Below are 17,536 nucleotides of genomic sequence, written 5' to 3'. Positions count from 1 at the left end.
GTCGCCTAAGTCACGACAGTGTTCAGTACCTGACCTTTATCAAAATGAATGAGGAATGGATCACGGAGGGCTACTGCACGACCGAAGACTAAGTCAGTCCCCACACACAGCATCTCTGCCTGCAGGCCGCTTGACTGCCTTCTCCGCCACTACCAACAGGGTCCAGGACTCTAGGCGGATTCCTGAATTTTTAAGGCCGCTGCTAGCAGCGGCCGCTACACTAATTTTTCTGGTGCGTGTACATGTGCCCATCCCCCTTCGTGATCATTACCTTGCCGCGGTGAAGGGGCTTGCGCATCACAATGAAGCAATGACCGCCGGCTATTTGAGTGTCTCGGGTGGGGGCGGCACACAAAAGATAATAAGGTTGTTGCTTCATTGTGGTCAGACCAAATTTGATCAGCTGGACAGTCACTGTTCTGTCATTCAGCTACATCAGCCGGGCGAGCATATGGGCTGAAAAGCCACCATCACCTGCACTCTCGTCACGGTGCGCACCAGTCCAGCACGGCCGTCACTACACAAACGGCTGTTTGCAGTCACTGCATCTGTGACTGCACATTATACCTGGCAGTCAGTGCATAACTTGAACTTGAATGGATACACTTGTAAACAATTTAAAAATACAACCATATAAACTTTCAAACAATTTACAAATACAACCATCTATCATTTTCAAAAAATGTAAAAAAAGGGCAAAAAAACTTGCCCTCCGTAAAACATTCTTGGCAAATGCTTTCGACTTGGTTTGTCTTCCGCTGGCTCAAGGGTCCATCTGACCACAGATGCCTGGTCTGCAAAGCACGGTCAGGGCAGCTACAGCATGGGTCTCAGCAGGCTCCCACTTCGGGCCGGAATCCAACCTTCATTCCCTGCGGTGACAATGGCAGACTTGCCCTCCATAACGGATTCCCGTTAAAGGATTTAAAGTTAATTCATTTCAATTAGGGCCGCAAAAGGTCCTCCTGAGTCCTGTATTGTTATTTTTGGTCACTACCTCGGGGCGGGCGTGCATGCCTGCCTGCCTCCCTCCTTGCCTGGATGTGTGGTGGTAGACGTTGATCAGGCTCCAACTCCGGAACGCAATACAAGAGGGAGCTCGTCCTCAGAAACAGCTGAGGGCAGTGTCCGGCGCCATGTATCGCCCGCTATGGCCAGACAGCCAACATGCCCTTCAACCTCAGCTGCTGATGCCACCGTAGCGCCATCAGCCCAGGGGGGCTCAGCAGTTTGGACATTTAACGTGTGTGTCTCAGATCGGAGCAAAGCCATCTGTTGTCTCTGCCAGCAAAAATTGAGCCGTTGAAAGGCCAACTGTCACGTAGGGACAATTGCTTTACGAAGGCACCTGGAGAGAAGGCCCAAACAGCTATGATTGGCAAGAACACCTGAGGAAAAGCAGCACCCCTCAAAAGACAAGCCGCGGAGAACAACCGCGGCAGCCGTCACAGGGGGCTTCTGCTGCTCCACGTTCCCATGGTATTGTTCGTGGCTGGGGGAGGAAGAATGGATACACTTTTAAACAATTTAAAAATACAATTATCTAAACTTTCAAACAATTTAAAAATACAACCATCTAAACTTTCAAACAATTTAAAAATACAACCATCTAAACTTTCAAACAATTTAAAAATACAACTATCATTTTCAAAAAATGTAAAAAAAGGGCAAAAAAACTTGCCCTCCGTAAAAACATTCTTGGCAAATTCTTTCGACTTGGTTTGTCTTCCGCTGGCTCAAGGGTCCATCTGACCACAGATGCCTGGTCTGCAAAGCACGGTCAGGGCAGCTACAGCATGGGTCTCAGCAGGCTCCCACTTCGGGCTGGAATCCAACCTTCATTTCCCGCGGTGACAATGGCAGACTTGCGCTCCATAACGGATTTCCGTTAAAGGATTTAAAGTTGATTCATTTCAATTAGGGCCGCAAAAGGTCCTCCTGAGTCCTGTATTGTTATTTTTGGTCACTACCTCGGGGCGGGCGTGCATGCCTGCCTGCTGCCCTCCTTGGATGTGTAGTGGTAGCCGTTTCTCAGGCTCCACACCGGATTCCATCCCTCATTCCCCGGCCATTACCCGGGGTCACAAATGGCAGACTTGCCCACCTCCATATGATTCTCGTGAAAGGAATGTGGTGTCATCTTTGCCCGCCATAACTGGTTCTCGTTAAAGGATTTAAAGTACATTCATTTCAAATACACAGCAGGGCCTCGAAAGTCCTCCTCCTGCATTGTTATTTTTGGTCACTACCTCGGGGTGGGCGGGCGTGCGTGCCTGCCCGCTGCCCTCCTTGGATGTGTAGTGGTAGCCGTTGCTCAAGCTCCACACCGGATTCAAACCCCTCATTCCCCGGCCATTAGCCGAGGTCACAATGGCAGACTTGCCCGCCTCCACAGGACTCTCGGTACTGAACAAGTACACAGCAAGTAGAAAATGTAATTTAAAAACAAAACGCAAGCTTTTTAACAATGCCATGAAAAGTTGAGAAGGAAGTCACACATTACCTGACATCACTGAGTGAGGAAGAGCAATCTCGCCATGTTGCGCAGTAGTCCTGCATGGCAGTCACTACACAAACAGCTATTTGTGGTGCGTTACACAGTGAGTTTGGTGTGTCAGTGTGAAGCAGTACTCTAATTACACTCCCTGATTGATGTATACACATGCAAGATGGTTGACAGCACATTAGGCCTGCAATTTAGCATTCAATGTGATTTCTGCCCTTAAAACGCTGCTTTGCGTCACATCCAGATTTTTCCCCGGGACTTTTGACGTGTATCCCACTCCGCCATGCCCCCCTCCAGGTGTTAGACCCCTTGAAACATCTTTTCCATCACTTTTGTGGCCAGCATAATTTTTTCTATTTTTCAAAGTTCGCCTCCCCATTGAAGTCTATTGTGGTTCGCAAACTTTTCCGCGAACCGAACCTTGCGCAGAAGTTCGCGAACCGAAAATCGGAGGTTCGCGACATCTCTACTACAGAGGAGCCGCAGACAAATAGCTATAGACGTGCCAGGTTTAAAAATAAGTGTGTGTGTGGTGTGTACACCCCCTCTTTCCCCGAAATTAAGACATCCCCTGAAAGTAAGCCCTAGCTGCAGTAAGAGGAGAAAAATATGGAAACTTGTGTTATTACTGGAGCCCATAGTCTTGTGGGTAAGTAGACACGGGTCACAGGACAGGTGATAGAGGATACAGGTACAGAGGGGGACACCGGGGTACAGTTAAGGTACATAGGGGGAAAAAAAGTGGAACGCAAGAGGTTGATCCAGCTGAGGAAAATGCACCCTGTATGTATTCAGAGAGTTTAGCCTGTCTAATTCCCCCTCATCTGTGACTAATCACTAGTTGTAATTTGATCTTCTCCTGTGTCACATGACTGCCTATGGCAGTGATAGCAGATAAGGCCATTTGAAAGCACAGGAAGTAGATAATATGTCTGCTTCCATGAATCCGGAAGTAGACACACTGCAGATTTATTTTTGGATTTGTATGAGCAGCTGTAACAAAGATATAATTTTGTTGAAAGGTTATTATGCGGTCGTGTATCTTTTAAGCCCCATCTACACGATACGATTCGATTACGATTCTATTTACGATCCGATTAAATCTGACATGTCCGATCGGGATTCGATTCGATTTGCCATTGTTTTGCAATGGCAAATCGAATCTTGATCGGACATGTCAAATTTAATCGGATCGTAAATAGAATCGTAATCGAATCGCACAGAGAATCGTATCGTGTAGATGGGGCTTTAGAGCAGATAGGAGGTCAGAGTTCAGATCCACTTTAAAGGGACACTTAAGTCAAACAAAAAAAATGAGTTTACTCACCTGGGGCTTCCAATAGCCCCCTGCAGCTGTCCTGTGCCCTCGCCGTCTCCCTCCGATCCTCCTGGCCCCGCCAGCAGCCACTTCCTGTTTCGGTGACAGGAGCTGACAGGCTGGGGACGCGAGTGATTCTTCGCGTTCCTGGCCACAATAGCGCCATCTATACTACTATAGCATATATCATATACCATATAGCAGCATAGAGGGTGCTAATGTGTCTGGGAACGCAAAGAATCACTCGCGTCCCCAGCCTGTCAGCTCCTGCCACCGAAACAGGAAGTGGCTGCTGGCGGGGTTAGGAGGATCGGAGGGAGACAGCGAGGGCACCGGACAGCTGCAGAGGGCTATTGGAAGCCCTAGGTGAGTAAAACTCATTTTTTTGTTTGACTTAAGTATCCCTTTAAGTGGCAGATTCCGGAATGTTGAGAAACACTAAGAGTGCACACTTGTGTCCCGAAACATACACTGAAAACTGATTTTAGCTACAAGGCGGTCTATATAGCTGTACGTCTTGCTGTTGTCTGCTTTTTGCTGTAGATTATTCCATAACTGGGGACACATCACGCTTTCTTGCACACTGTAAAATGCCATAACCAAACCATAACCGTATGCAAAAACCATTCACAACTTGTAAATCTATGCAAATCAGGGTGGAATTTGCAGGATGTTTTCCATCAAGATGTCCATTACTGCCTTTGTTACTGGACTCCTAGTAGCACAGTACAGAGCAGACAAGTACATTTGTAGAATACGGACAAAATCGTTACTTAAAAAGGACAACCAACAAAGAAAAAAAAATTATATATATAAACAAACAATCAAAAAATAAAAACACATGTAAAATGTACATTTCTCGCACAACAGAATGCACTATTAAAAACTTTTTCCTATGTTGCGGTCCCTTTGTAGGTATTACAAATCTGACAGACCTGTCATGTTGGACTAGCCCATCTTCCTCAAGGGACAGATGTCATGTTTAATGCTGGATACACACCATGCGTTTCCGCGTTCGATTAGTCCGTCGATACGCATCGATTCGATTATCTCCGACATGTCCGATTCAAGCTTCGATGGATCGTTAGGTTGATTTGCCATACTTTACATGGCAATCGACCTAAAAATCATCGAGATGCGCTCGGAAATAATCGAATCGGCGCGTATCGACGGACGCATCGAACGCAGAAACGCATGGTGTGTATCCAGCATTAGACTAGTCCGTCATCTAAAGGTGGATTCTCAGTTATTTCTTCATTTACCAAAGCACTTCAGTGTTGTCCTCAGGCTCTTTTAGCCGGGTGCTCCACCCGGCTGATTTTAGTGAGCACCCAGCTGTCATCGACTCACATCCTCATCTTCCTCCAGTGCTATAAACAGAGGTGCGCTGGACCTGCATTCCCCCATCGCGCCCCACCCGGCTACTTTTTCATGCCACCCAGCAAGAAAAAAAAATTCTGGGGAGAACACTGCACGAACTGAAGTTGCAAAGTCCAACGGCCACAATAATGTACAAACAGGGAGGTTGGCTGACACCTTTGTATAGACCCTGTCCAGAGAGTGCTTTGTAAAAAATAAAGGCAATTCTGAGAATCTGCCATGAAGAGGTGGCCTAGTGCAAAATCTGTCAGCTTTTTTACTACCTAATGTAAGTGACAGCAACAGAGGGGAAAAAAAATAAATTAATAATTTTTCGTGCACTTTACTCTGGGAGAATATATAGAATATATATACCCCAGTTAAAGGCAATAGGGACTGTTGGTTCGTTCTTAACCTGAATCTGTTCTTAAGTCAGAACAATATGCTATCCCTGTCCCCTGTACCTCCTCTGCCCTTTGTGCCGGCTTATACAAGTTTAAAAGCCACTCTTTGAATTTTTTAAAAATCAATTTTCTCAAAAACTGCAATTTGAAAGTTTTTTTTGGCTTGTTCCCATGGAAGCACTGAATTCATGCCATTCATATCGGCAGGGCGTTCGTAAGGTCAGGGACTATATAATTTTCATGACAGTTGTCCTTTAAAGTGAAATTCTTCCACTCACTGAACATAGATTGATTGTGCACAAATCTATCTGCAATGTAATTTTAATTGAAAATGTTCTTTTCATTTCAGTTTGCAGCCAGCAAAAAATTCCAAACAATTGACAGTAAAGCTAAAAATGCACTCCTCTGCAACCATGGCAACACTGCGGAGCACAGACTGCCCACCAACTCTCATCAATCTGCACAAGACTGAACAGAGCAGGTACCAATATTACCGTACTAATTTTCAACATCTGCACAGATCTATTTGACAGGCAGCACATTTTGGCACGCCTATTCACCAGTGTCGGAGTTATTGAGCTTTATGTTTCCTGAAAAAACAACTCAAGCAAGCGTATTGGTTTTCGTTTTACGCCTCTTTTTCGAAGAAGGCTGAAAGTGGCGAATTCACTGCCTGCCAGTTGTCCCCGTTCCCTGGTCAGGTGCTCGCTAGTGCAAGACATGAGCCTACTTAGGGAAATACATCTGAATGCAGCAGTTGCCGTCCTCAGACATACCAAACACACAATTGGAGAACCTCACTCCCAAACAGTTCTCTGCTGCTTTATAAAGCCTGCAGGCTGCTTATAAGCCAATGAGAAGTGCACACATAATACACCTAGCTTGCAGTGATAATCAAGCAAAAGCTGAGCAAGTCAGCCAATTAGTAGGAGAGGGCTTCAGTTGCATATAGACAATGGCTATATGACCAGCAGGGGGCACCAGCGTGCAGGATATTCCCTCTCATCTCTCATTGGCTTATAAGCAGCCTGCAGGCTTTATAAAGCAGCAGAGAACTGTTTGGGAGTGAGGTTCTCCAATTGTGTGTTTGGTAAGTTTTAGAGCAGTAGGAGACAGGCCTTGGAGGTGGCAGCTCCAAGGTCTTGGCTGCGCTCACATATGGTGTTAGATGCTGGTTCTGGGGCCCCGGGCAGTGAGAGTTCCCGGGGCCCCAGGCTGGCTCATGCACCATTGTTTTTAATTATTGCCGTCCTCAGACATAACAAGACTTTTTTTTGGCACTGGGTATTACCATTGTATGTCAAGCAATGGCGTGTGGTGTTACCAATGCTGTACTGCGGACCCAGGGCTGTGGAGTCAGAGCACCTGTGGGTAGCTGATGTTTCATAAACTGAGGAGTCTGAATATTTTTGAACCGACTCCACAGCCCTGGTACTGCCCAACAGGAACACAGTTTAACGAGCCCCTGGAAGAGAGGCCTTTACAGCCTGTTCAGACTGATAGTTGAGAAAGATTTTTTGTCTCCTTTCATTTGAACGTTGAATGCTTTCTTGATGAGCATTTGAAAATCATTTGTGCAATTGATTGTGTTTAAAAGCATGCAAGTACAACGTCAAATGTGACGTACGTACGTATGTACGTGCATACACACACACGTACACATATATACATATATATGTGCCCTGACCAGATTACATTTTTTTATATTTAAATTTTGTAAGTGAAAATTGTACTGCAGGAAATTCTGTGCACCAGTAAAAACAAAACCATAAAACCATACAAATGTTAATGCACAGTTACGGTTTATTTTACAAAGCTCAAAATTATGGAATAAATCAGGGCTGTGGAGTCAGAGTCGGAGCAATTTTGGGTACCCGGAGTCGGCGATTTCACAAACTGAGGAGTCTGGAGTCAGAGTCGGATGATTTTGTACAAAATCCACATCCCTGGTAAGTATTAGACTAAGGAGTCGGAGTCGAGGAGTGGGAGCCATTTTGGGTACCTGGAGTCGGAGGATTTTTGTACCAACTCCACAGCCCTGAAATAAATCAAGTTTTTCGACTAGATCACCCAGCATGCATTTTGGCGGTTTGGAACACGCAACACTTCAAACTGCGGTACCTCTGGGCGGCAGTACATCTGATAAGAACACTGTGACAATTTGAAAGCCAGGGAAAGCCACTAGTAGAATATTGGTATAATTGACAATGTTCTACTACTAGGCAAAAAGTACAATAATACAATACAATAACATTTCTATAGCGCTTTTCTCCCATAGGACTCAAAGCGCTTAGGCTCTCTCAGATTCAGTAATTAGTAGGATGAAGTATTCACACAACAAAAGTTATATTTCTGCAAATGCCAGACTGAACAGGTGGGTTTTCAGTCTGGATTTAAACACGTCCAGGGATGGAGCTGTCCTGATCTGTTGAGGTAAGGAGTTCCAAAACGTAAGGGCAGCATGACAGAAGGCTCTGGGACCAAAAGTTTCCAAGTGGACTCTGGGTATGACTAGATTATTAGAACCTGTTGATCTGAGAATGCGGGGATTGCTACGCAGCTGCAACATATCTTTCATGTATCCAGGGCCTAAATTATTCAGGGATTTAAATGTCAGTAGGCCGATCTTGAATAGGACCCTCCATTCTATAGGTAGCCAGTGAAGGGAGTGCAGGACTGGCGTTATGTGGCAGTGACGGGGTTGGTTGGTTAGCAGTCTGGCAGCAGTATTCTGTATCAGCTGTAGTCGGTACAAAGTAATAGGATAGTGAAATATCAGTAATTCCCTTGGGCCTACACTTTATCTAATTTGGACTATTGTAACATACTACTTTGCGAACTACCAACTGACAGACTGGCACCGCTCCAATCTGTACTGAACTCGGCTGCCCATCTCATTCATCTCTCTTCTCACTCCTCCTCTGCTGCTCCTCTCTGTCAAGCTTTTCATTGGCTGCCAATTAACCAGAGGATCCAGTTCAAACTCTTAACCCTAACATACAAAGCTCTCCACAATCTCTCTCCCCTGTACATCTCCTCACTAGTTTCCAGATACCAACCCAATCGTAATCTCTGATCTGCACATGACCTTATTTTCCTCCTCTAGAATCAGCTCCTAGCATTCACGTATACAAGATATTACACGTGCGTTACCCCTTCTTCTGGAATCCTCTTTAAAAACACATCTAGCACTCTCCAACCTTTAAAATATCTAAGTGCACCCTCAAAGCTCACTTTTTCCAACAGCATAAGCTCTACCTTAGGCAATTCACCTTTTGAGAAGTTGCACTCCTACTACTGTATATAACCTAAAACACACAAGATCTAGGTATGTTTATTGTATACTACCCCTCCTCTTGTCCCCCCAATTCCTTTGGATCATACATGTCAAACTCCGGCCCGTGGGCCAAATCCGGCCCTCAGAGACTTTTAAATTTGGCCCTCAAGTGGTGTCCCCACTTGGCATTATGTTCGGCCCACTCTAGACCACCAGGAAAGCTATACTGGAGGTGAAGCCCTAGAACACCAGGGAAGCCATATGAAGGGAGGGGAGCGCTAAACACTCTGGAAGTGTATAGGGGAGGGTGGGGGCTTCTAGTCACCAGGGAACTGTGTAGGGGAGGGAAGACCACTAGACACCAGGGAACTGTACTGTATAGGGGTTGGAGCAAAGTTATTAGACACCAGGGAACTTTATAAGGGAGGAAGGTGGCCAGCAGACTTCGAGGTTGGCCCACAACTAGGTCCCAGTGTACAATTTTGGCCCACTTTGTATTTGAGTTTGACATCCTTGCTTTAGATTGTAAGCTCACAAGGGCAGGGCTCTCACCCTTTTGTGTCATGGAATTTGGTATACAGGTTATTCAGTTACTTTTGTCACTGTAATTACCAGTTCTGTATTCTGTACCAATTCTGTATTTTGTATATTGGTGTAAACCATTGTCTGTATTATAATGTACCCCATATACCTCCAGAGGTTTCCCACATCGTTCTCAAGGCCACCGATCCAGCGATGGGACCCCCTGGAAGAGCGCAGCTGCGCTTCTGTCGGTGGACTGAGCAGAAGCATAGAGCTCACTCTGGATCATAAAGCCCTTTTGGAGCTGGTCTGGGGGAGTCCCAGCCCTGGATCAGAAAAGGCGGAGGGGGAGAGGAGGAGCCTCTGTTTTATGTACAGGCTACCCTCTATCAAGGCAAATATCCATTTACGGCATTTTGGTCCCTTAATGTACACTAAGTTTTAAGGTTCTAGTATACTTTAGGGACCAAGCAGGAAACCTCAGGTGAAAATTCTGCTAACGTGATTGGGTGGACGGCATCCTCTCAAACTAATAGGTTTCAGTAAAGAAAAATCAAAATCCACTTACCTGGGGCTTTCTCCAGCCCCAGGCAGCCGTCCCATGCAGGCCCGCAGACGCAGTACAGACCTGATGACGTCAGCTAGACCACGTGACCCGCACCGTGGAGCGCAGAGAAAGCCGACGCGGCGAGGTCGCCTTCTGCAGCGGAGGACACCGAAAGCCACCAGAGCTGCAACAAGGGCACGGGACGGCTTCCAGGGGCTAGAGGAAGCCCCAGGTAAGTGGATTTTGTTTTTTCTTTTAGCTTGGACCTCTCCTTTAAGTCAAAAGAAAAAAAAACAGTTTAACTTACCTGGGGCTTCTACCAGCCCCCACCGCCCTGTGCCCACACCATGACAAACTGATCCTCCAGTCCCCCGTAGAGACTGAGCCAATTGACAGCCACTCCCCACCACCGGGAGTATCCTGCACATGTGCTGTAGGAGAAAATTTCATACTGTGCATACACCAGACACTCCCGGCAACGGAAGCTTGATCGAGTGCACGCATGGCCAGGACTGTGCAGACGTAGTGGCCATCTTTGGCTCAGTCGCCAAAAAAACAAAACTGAGTTGCTGCAGGGGACTGGAGGATCGGTTATTCATGGCGCGAGCACAGGGCAGCTGCCGGGAGCCAGTAGAAGCCCCAGGTAAGTTAAATTGGATTTTGTTTAAGGACTTTAGGTTTCCTTTAAAGTACACTAGCACCAGCTTATCAGCAATTTCTGCTACAGCAACGGTTCTATGGAATCAGTGCCAACAGACTAGCCTTCACTTCTCAGGTCCATCAACGAGCCTTGGTCACCTACATTGGCCTCTATTCACTAAGATTATCTCCCATCTTTAATAACTCTTCTGAGCTGTTTCTACAGTTATCACCATAGTGATAACTGTAGAAACAGCTCAGAAGAGTTATTAAAGACAGGAGATAAGCTTAGTGAATTGAGGCCATACCTTGTCCCTCAGTTCATCAGCTGTCCTTCCTTGGACCACATTTGGTAGGTACTAGCGCCTGCATGCCAGAACGCCACACAAGACTTGCCATTTCGGAGCTGTTTAACCATCACAGCTGGACTCTTTATAAAACCTCTTAGATGTGTATGTTTGCCCATCTTTCCTGCTTCCAACACATTCTATATCCCCACCACTTCAAGGATGCCTGCCTAGTGAGCTTATCAGTGTGACTCCCATCAGCTGTCAGTTATGGTCATGCTCAGGCTGGTCAGTGTATGGAGGGTAACAGACTAAGCATAATGTATGGACAGTGTATTATATGGCTGTCATGTCTCAGGGGGCCTCTGCCCTGTCACAGCACACACGTCAGTCACACGTCACCCCGTCTCTCCAGCCATCACACAGCCTTACCTGTCCCCCTATAGAGACTCCCGCACCGCCAGACCCCTCAACCACCAGGATGCAACTCACTTCCCTGCTGCGCCCCGCCCCTCTCCTTCCTCCCCAGCCAATAGACAGACTGACAGCACGACGCACCAATCACTGCGAGCCTTTCCTCTCATCTCTGAGGCACGCTTTAGACCTCCGCTGAGCTGTGATTGGCCAAACTGACAGCGCGCCGCACCAATCACCGCCAGCCCTTCCTGTGAACTCTGAGGCGGGCGCGTGCCACTCTAGCCCTGCGCTGTGATTGGCTGCTGCTGCTGTTGTTACTTTGTAGCCTGTGTTGTAACTTGGAACGCGTCAGCAGCGTCGCTCCCGTCACTAGAGGTCAAACCTCCCTGCCAGAGCCGCGTCTGCAAAGCGCCTCATCCAGCTGGGGCGTCGGCCATGTCCTTGAAGACACACTAATTGAAATTCTGCCGCATAAAGCGCAGGCAGTATGGCTGCTAGTCGGAGACACTTGTTTAGTGATGGATGCGATGTCTTTGCAGCAGTTTTGTTGTTTGGGCTGGAGGAAGAAGAGATATAATGAACTGATTTATTAAGTGGACCTGAACTCTTGCACAGGACAGAGGGAAAACAGAGAGAAATGCACCCTGTATGTATTTAAAGAGTTCAGCCTGTCTAATTCCCCCTCATCTGTCACTAATCACAACTGTAATTTGATCTCTCAGCTGTGTCAGCTCGGTAATCTAGCTGTCTTGCAGAGCAGCTAATTTGTAAACGCAGGGTGTTAACCCTAGGTCTATTTCCATGAAAGCAGGAAGTAGACATGCTACAGATTGATTGCAGCATTTCTATCAGTTGCTACAAAGAAATGTTTTTCTTTCAAGGTCATTATTCTGTTGCTTATCTTTTAGAGCAGAAAGGAAGTTCTGAGTTTAGGTCTGCTTTAAAGGGAGATTTGGGGCATATGGAAATTCTCTTTGGAACAGTGTCTGTAGTTTAGCCTTGTCTACTATGCTATTGACATTATTTTTCATTTATTTTATTTTGGTTATTCAGTTGTAATTATTAAAAAAAGGCCTGCTTTTGTTAATTTAACATATTTTAATGAACAAACCTAAATCACTGCTGCAATGTCTCTTAATGTTTATATGGCTCTGCCAGAAGACCAGGGTTAGGCCCGGTTCACATTAGCGTTTGCTGTCCGGATTCGCCTGATCGGATCCGGACCGCATACTGTACAAACGGAACGTACGTTCCGCATAGCAATGCAAAGTCTATGCGGCCGTTCACACGCGTCCCTTCCGTACAGAACGGAGCCGGATCGGATCCGGACACTTTTCCAACATGCTCTATTTTTGGGTCCGGCTCATCCGGCCGACGCACCCGGACCGGAGCCGGACTGCACCATCCGTGCATAGAAACCTATGGGGAACGGAAAGCACAGAACACACTGGCTATAAAAACCTGACGTTCTGCCCCACTTCCTATGCGTTTTCTAGCGGCCATTTTGGATGGGGACACATGGGCCCAGCATTTCTGGAGTGGAGCAACAGTGACTTTAGTGCTGGAGCTGTTGGCAGTATGTCGGACGTGGAGGTGAGGCCTACAGCGGAGGACCTGATTCTACAGGTACACCTTCTGCTGACCTCCCAGACCCCAACAATATTTATATAGTTTGTTATCTCTTTTACCAAACGGATCCGGATCGCAGCCGTATCAATACGTATGCAAACGGACCGGATCCGGATCGGAACCGTATGGTTCTGATCCGGTCCGGTCATCCGGTCCGTTCTCTACAGAAACGCAAGTGTGAACTGGGCCTAAAAATCTCGGCTTTTCCTGTTCAGTAAAGAGACCTTGGACAAGATTCCCTAATACTCCTGCTTACTGAGTGTGCCGTAATGGCTGCAGCTCTGGCCAGGAGTCTGCCAGGAGAAAAGCGCAATATCAATGTTCTGTGTCTTGTATTATAGCTATTAGGGCCCAGTTACACTACAGGGAAAAATGCCACATTTGAACTAACGCAATTAAACGCAAAATCGGATGGTACATATAAATCCTTTGTTAATAACACTGCATTTACACTGCAAACAAAAAAAATGCAAATGAACAACAGACTTTTTGGACTGCAAATGAAAAATGCCGAACTGCTGCATTTTTCTGCACCCGCAACGCAAAATGTCTACCAAAATTATTAATTGGACACAATGCTAATTAATGGGAACAGACAGTGTCCATTTCCACTAGGCTTCTTGCCGCACGAAAAACCCTACCTGTATGGTACAGATTTGGCGCCACCATCCCGCTCGTCCCGTCCCTGCTCCACCCGGTTACCAGGAAGTATGAAGCTTCTTGTTGATTTGCTAAAAAAACCAATGGGAATTGCATACATGAAGTAAAGGCGCCTGGAAAAAAGGGTGCAGGGGAGTGCCGCTAGTAGAATATCGATACAATTAGCGATATTCTACTGCTGGATTCCATAGTAAAATATCGGTAATATTTACCAATATTTTACATTAGCTAAATCTAACCTTACTCTCACACAGAACCCTCCCCTGGTGGTGCTGAACTCTAAGACCCCCCAGTGGCAGGGGCGCCTCTAGCCATGTTGCCACTCCAGGCGAGAAAATCCGTGGCGCCCCCCACCCCCATGGCGCCCTTCCATGAAAAGAATCGTAATGCGGCAGCGTTTCAACAGGAAATAATCATAATGCAGCAGCGTCTCATCAGAAAATTTGCAATGCGGTTAGTGTTTCACCAGAAAATACACATAATGTAAGGCTGCAGAAGTGAGCTTACGGGCTGTGGGCCAGTGAACTGACGCAGCGTCTATTTGATGCCGCAAGCCTGTTCACCACCTGGGGATACAACATCTGGCGGACGGTGACCGCGGTCCCCCCTGCACAGCACTCATGCCCGCCTGGTCAGCCTGGCACCCTCTACAATGAGTCAGGGGACTAAAGGAGGCACACGGGGACAGAAGGAGGCACATGGGGACTGAAGAGGCACATGGAGACCAAGGAGGCACAAAGGGATACAGAAGGAGGCACAGGAGGACAGAAGGAGGCAGAGTGGGACTAAAGGAGGAACAGGAGGGCAGAGGTAGCACAAGGGGACAAATAAAGGCAAAGGGGACATAAGGAGGCACAGGGGGACAGAAGGAGGCACAAAGGGCACAGAAGGAGGCAGAGATGGCACAAAGGAGGAAAGAAGGATGCACAAGGCACAGACGTGTCAGTTGCCTGCAACTTACGCTAAGTAGATTCAGCAGAAGCAAGTAATAGAACAGCCATAGGGGTGTGGCTTAATCTTGGGTGGGGCTTAATTTGGGGGTGGGGCTTAATTATGCAGCGTGGCGCCCCCCAGGACAAATGGCACTCCAGGCAATGGCCTGTACTGCCTATGCCTAGAGGCGCCCCTGCCCAGTGGTGACTAACCCTAACCACCCCCTGGTGGTGCCTAACCCTAAGACCCTTCCTAGTGGTGCCTAATCTCAGGAGGCGCCCAATCAGTGGCAATCATTCAAAGTTTTTTCCTGTTTCGTGGGAATCCTCCTGCAACAGAGAAAATGGTTAATGTGGACCAATGAGAATCCTCCCTGTTGCTAGGTAGGATTCACGTTTTTTCGTTTTGCTTTTGTTTGTTTTTTTTACAAGCTAAAAGTAAGCCATATGCTTCCTGTACTCCGGACGAGTGGGGATGGCATGGATGCAAACGCAGCGGAGTGTGACGCCCATCTGCTCAGAACCTTTGCGGATGCCCTTAGCACAGCGTTTACCCATATGCTGCGTTGGCTCTATAGTGTGAACATGGCCTAACAAAATATATTTCTGTGTGAGCAGAAACAGCAGTCTAAAGTGAGCAAAGAAAGTTCCCATCAGCCAATGAAATCGGCAATCATCCTCTGACATTATCATATGACAAGGCTCATGTGTAACAAGGAGGCAATCTTTTTACCATAAGAGGTAAACGTTAGATTGTTGCCAGCAGGCTGTAATACATTTTGCTGCCCTACCTGTGGAGACTGACTCATGCTGCAAGGTTGCAGTCCACTATAAATATCTGACATACCTCTATAACAAGGCCTATCCTTGTAGCCGTATAAACCTACATCTCTAATGAAGGCCGAACAGCGTGAAGCAGCTGTGTGTATGTTGGATTATACGTTCTGCGAGATATATAAGCTGTGAGCTATAAACCCGTGGTTCTGGATGTATGGCTAAATTGCTAAGTAATTAAGAAATGTTTTCTACATTCACTCACTGATCTGGAGTACTGCCATATGGGAGTAACAGTTTGTGCATGTGAAGCTGAATACTTACCTACATTTCTATTTCAGGAAGGTAAAGTTATACCTTTAACATGGGGGTGTCCAAACATTTTAGTCCATGGACCATATCACCGTTCTCAAGAGACCTGGGGGCCAAACCAGCTAAATTAATATTATGAAACCTTTCCATGGAGAATAAAATAAACTATAAACCACGTGCATTTAGCACAGTGGCAGCTGCTATTCAATTCAACTGCTGCTGAATTAACAACTGGACCACCAGAAATGGCCCGGTAGGCCACATTTGGCCCCCGGGCCTTACTTTGGACTTGCCTGCTTTAAAGAAATCTAATCTGTAATAATAAAAAAAATTCTGAACTGAGAACTTTCACTCTGCTCTAAAGGCTCGTTTCCACTATAGCGAATCCGCATGCAGGCACCGCATGCGGATTCGCATAGGCAATACAAGTGGATGGGATTGATTCCACTTGTGCGTCGTGCGGGTGCGTTTTGGTGTGCAGGGGAAATCTGCACGGCAGAGCCGTCAGATTTCGCGTGCGGCTGGAATGATGCTTTTAATAGGGAAATGCGGCTTTGCGGCAAAATGCGGCTTTGTCATGCGGTTTTCCCCGCGATTTCGCGTGCAATTTCGCATGTAATGCTATGGAAATTTACACAGGCAGTGACATGGTTAAATTCGCCTGCTTCTTAGCCATGCGAAATCGCATGCGAAATCGCGGGAAAAACAGCATGCGGAAACGCATCCGCATGCGATTTCGTCCGCGGTGGAATCCAGGCGATTCCGCACCGCAACAGTGGAAACGAGCCCTAAAAGATAAGCAATGAAAAACAATTCTTTTTTGCAGCTAATAAAAATCCTGCAATAAGTCTGCAGTGTGCCTACTTCCTGCAGAAAAGTTGATTTTGGGTTTGTTTTGACCATTTGCAAAAATCCAAGTGGTTCTGGTTCTCTATGACTTGATTGGGTGTCCAGTAACAACAAATCGGATTGTCAAGAAAACAGGAAGTTTATTTATGGGAATTCCCGAGTGTCGGGTATAATTACAAATGCAGACTTAAGTAAATTATTGGTTGTGTAATTTTGGCCGCATGCACATACCTGCAGAAAATAAGCCTCTCTCATTTTTTAAAATTAAATTAATACAGTATTAACTAAACTCAGTGGTGTAGCTAAGGAGCTATGGCCCCCGATGAGAGTTTCACATTGGGCTCCCCAAGCACTCTATACATAACAAATGTTAAGGCGCACCAAAACCTGCCAAGCACAATTACAGTGTCAGAGGTGCAAGAAAAGGATGGGAAGCAGTGTATTAATGATCACTACTATCCAAAGCATCTATAGAAGTGATTATTACCAGCACAGGATCAACTGTGCAGGTGCAGAATGCTCCCAACAATGGGAGCGCGACTAGGAAGGTGCAAGGCCGAGGACGCACTTGCGCAGTAGTGCACGACTGGCTCAGCTGGAGACTTTACTGGAGCTGTAAGCGGTAGGACGGTGCAGATTGGGAAGACAGTGGGGGACCAGTTAGACTGTGGGGGCTAGAAGATGCCACAGATAAGTAAAAATCTACTTCTTTACTTAAGATTCCCTTTGAGGCCGGTTTTACACTAGAGGCATGTGGTATGAGCACCGCAGGTATGAGGCTTCATATGACCCTACACTACGGTGTGGCGCAGGGTCATATGATATGTATAGGCCCAGGCCCGGATTTACATCACAGGAGCCTATAGGCACACGTGTCCTGGCACCCTAGACTCCGCCCTCCATGAACCTACAAACCGCCGCCGAACCGCATTACAAGTGTGCTGGCTGGCCCAGATGTCACTCCTCCCTTACTTCCCTTACCCTTCATAGGCAGCTACAGGTGCCCCTTAAAGGTCCAAACAGTTTAAAAATAAAAAAATCCACTTACCTGGAATTCTCCCAGCCCCCTGCATCCGTCCTGTGCCCACGCTGCAGCTCTGGTGG

General features: G+C 46.7%; 1 protein-coding gene across 2 annotated transcripts in view; it reads right to left on the bottom strand.

Annotated features, from left to right (window-relative positions):
• Positions 1-11,367, bottom strand: part of EFR3A (EFR3 homolog A) — a 180,765-nt gene extending 169,398 nt beyond the window's left edge. Inside the window, exon 1 of one of the 2 annotated variants that reach the window (XM_068238034.1) lies at positions 11,292-11,367. The gene's annotated coding sequence lies outside the window, so the exon portion shown is untranslated. Of the gene's footprint in view, positions 1-11,290 lie in introns of both variants that reach the window. The other variant, XM_068238033.1, reaches the window with a different exon arrangement.
• Positions 11,368-17,536: the final 6,169 nt, after the last annotated feature.

Source organism: Hyperolius riggenbachi, chromosome 5 (assembly GCF_040937935.1).
Source record: "Hyperolius riggenbachi isolate aHypRig1 chromosome 5, aHypRig1.pri, whole genome shotgun sequence".
NCBI lineage: Eukaryota > Metazoa > Chordata > Amphibia > Anura > Hyperoliidae > Hyperolius > Hyperolius riggenbachi.
This window is presented reverse-complemented; position numbering and strand designations above follow the sequence as displayed.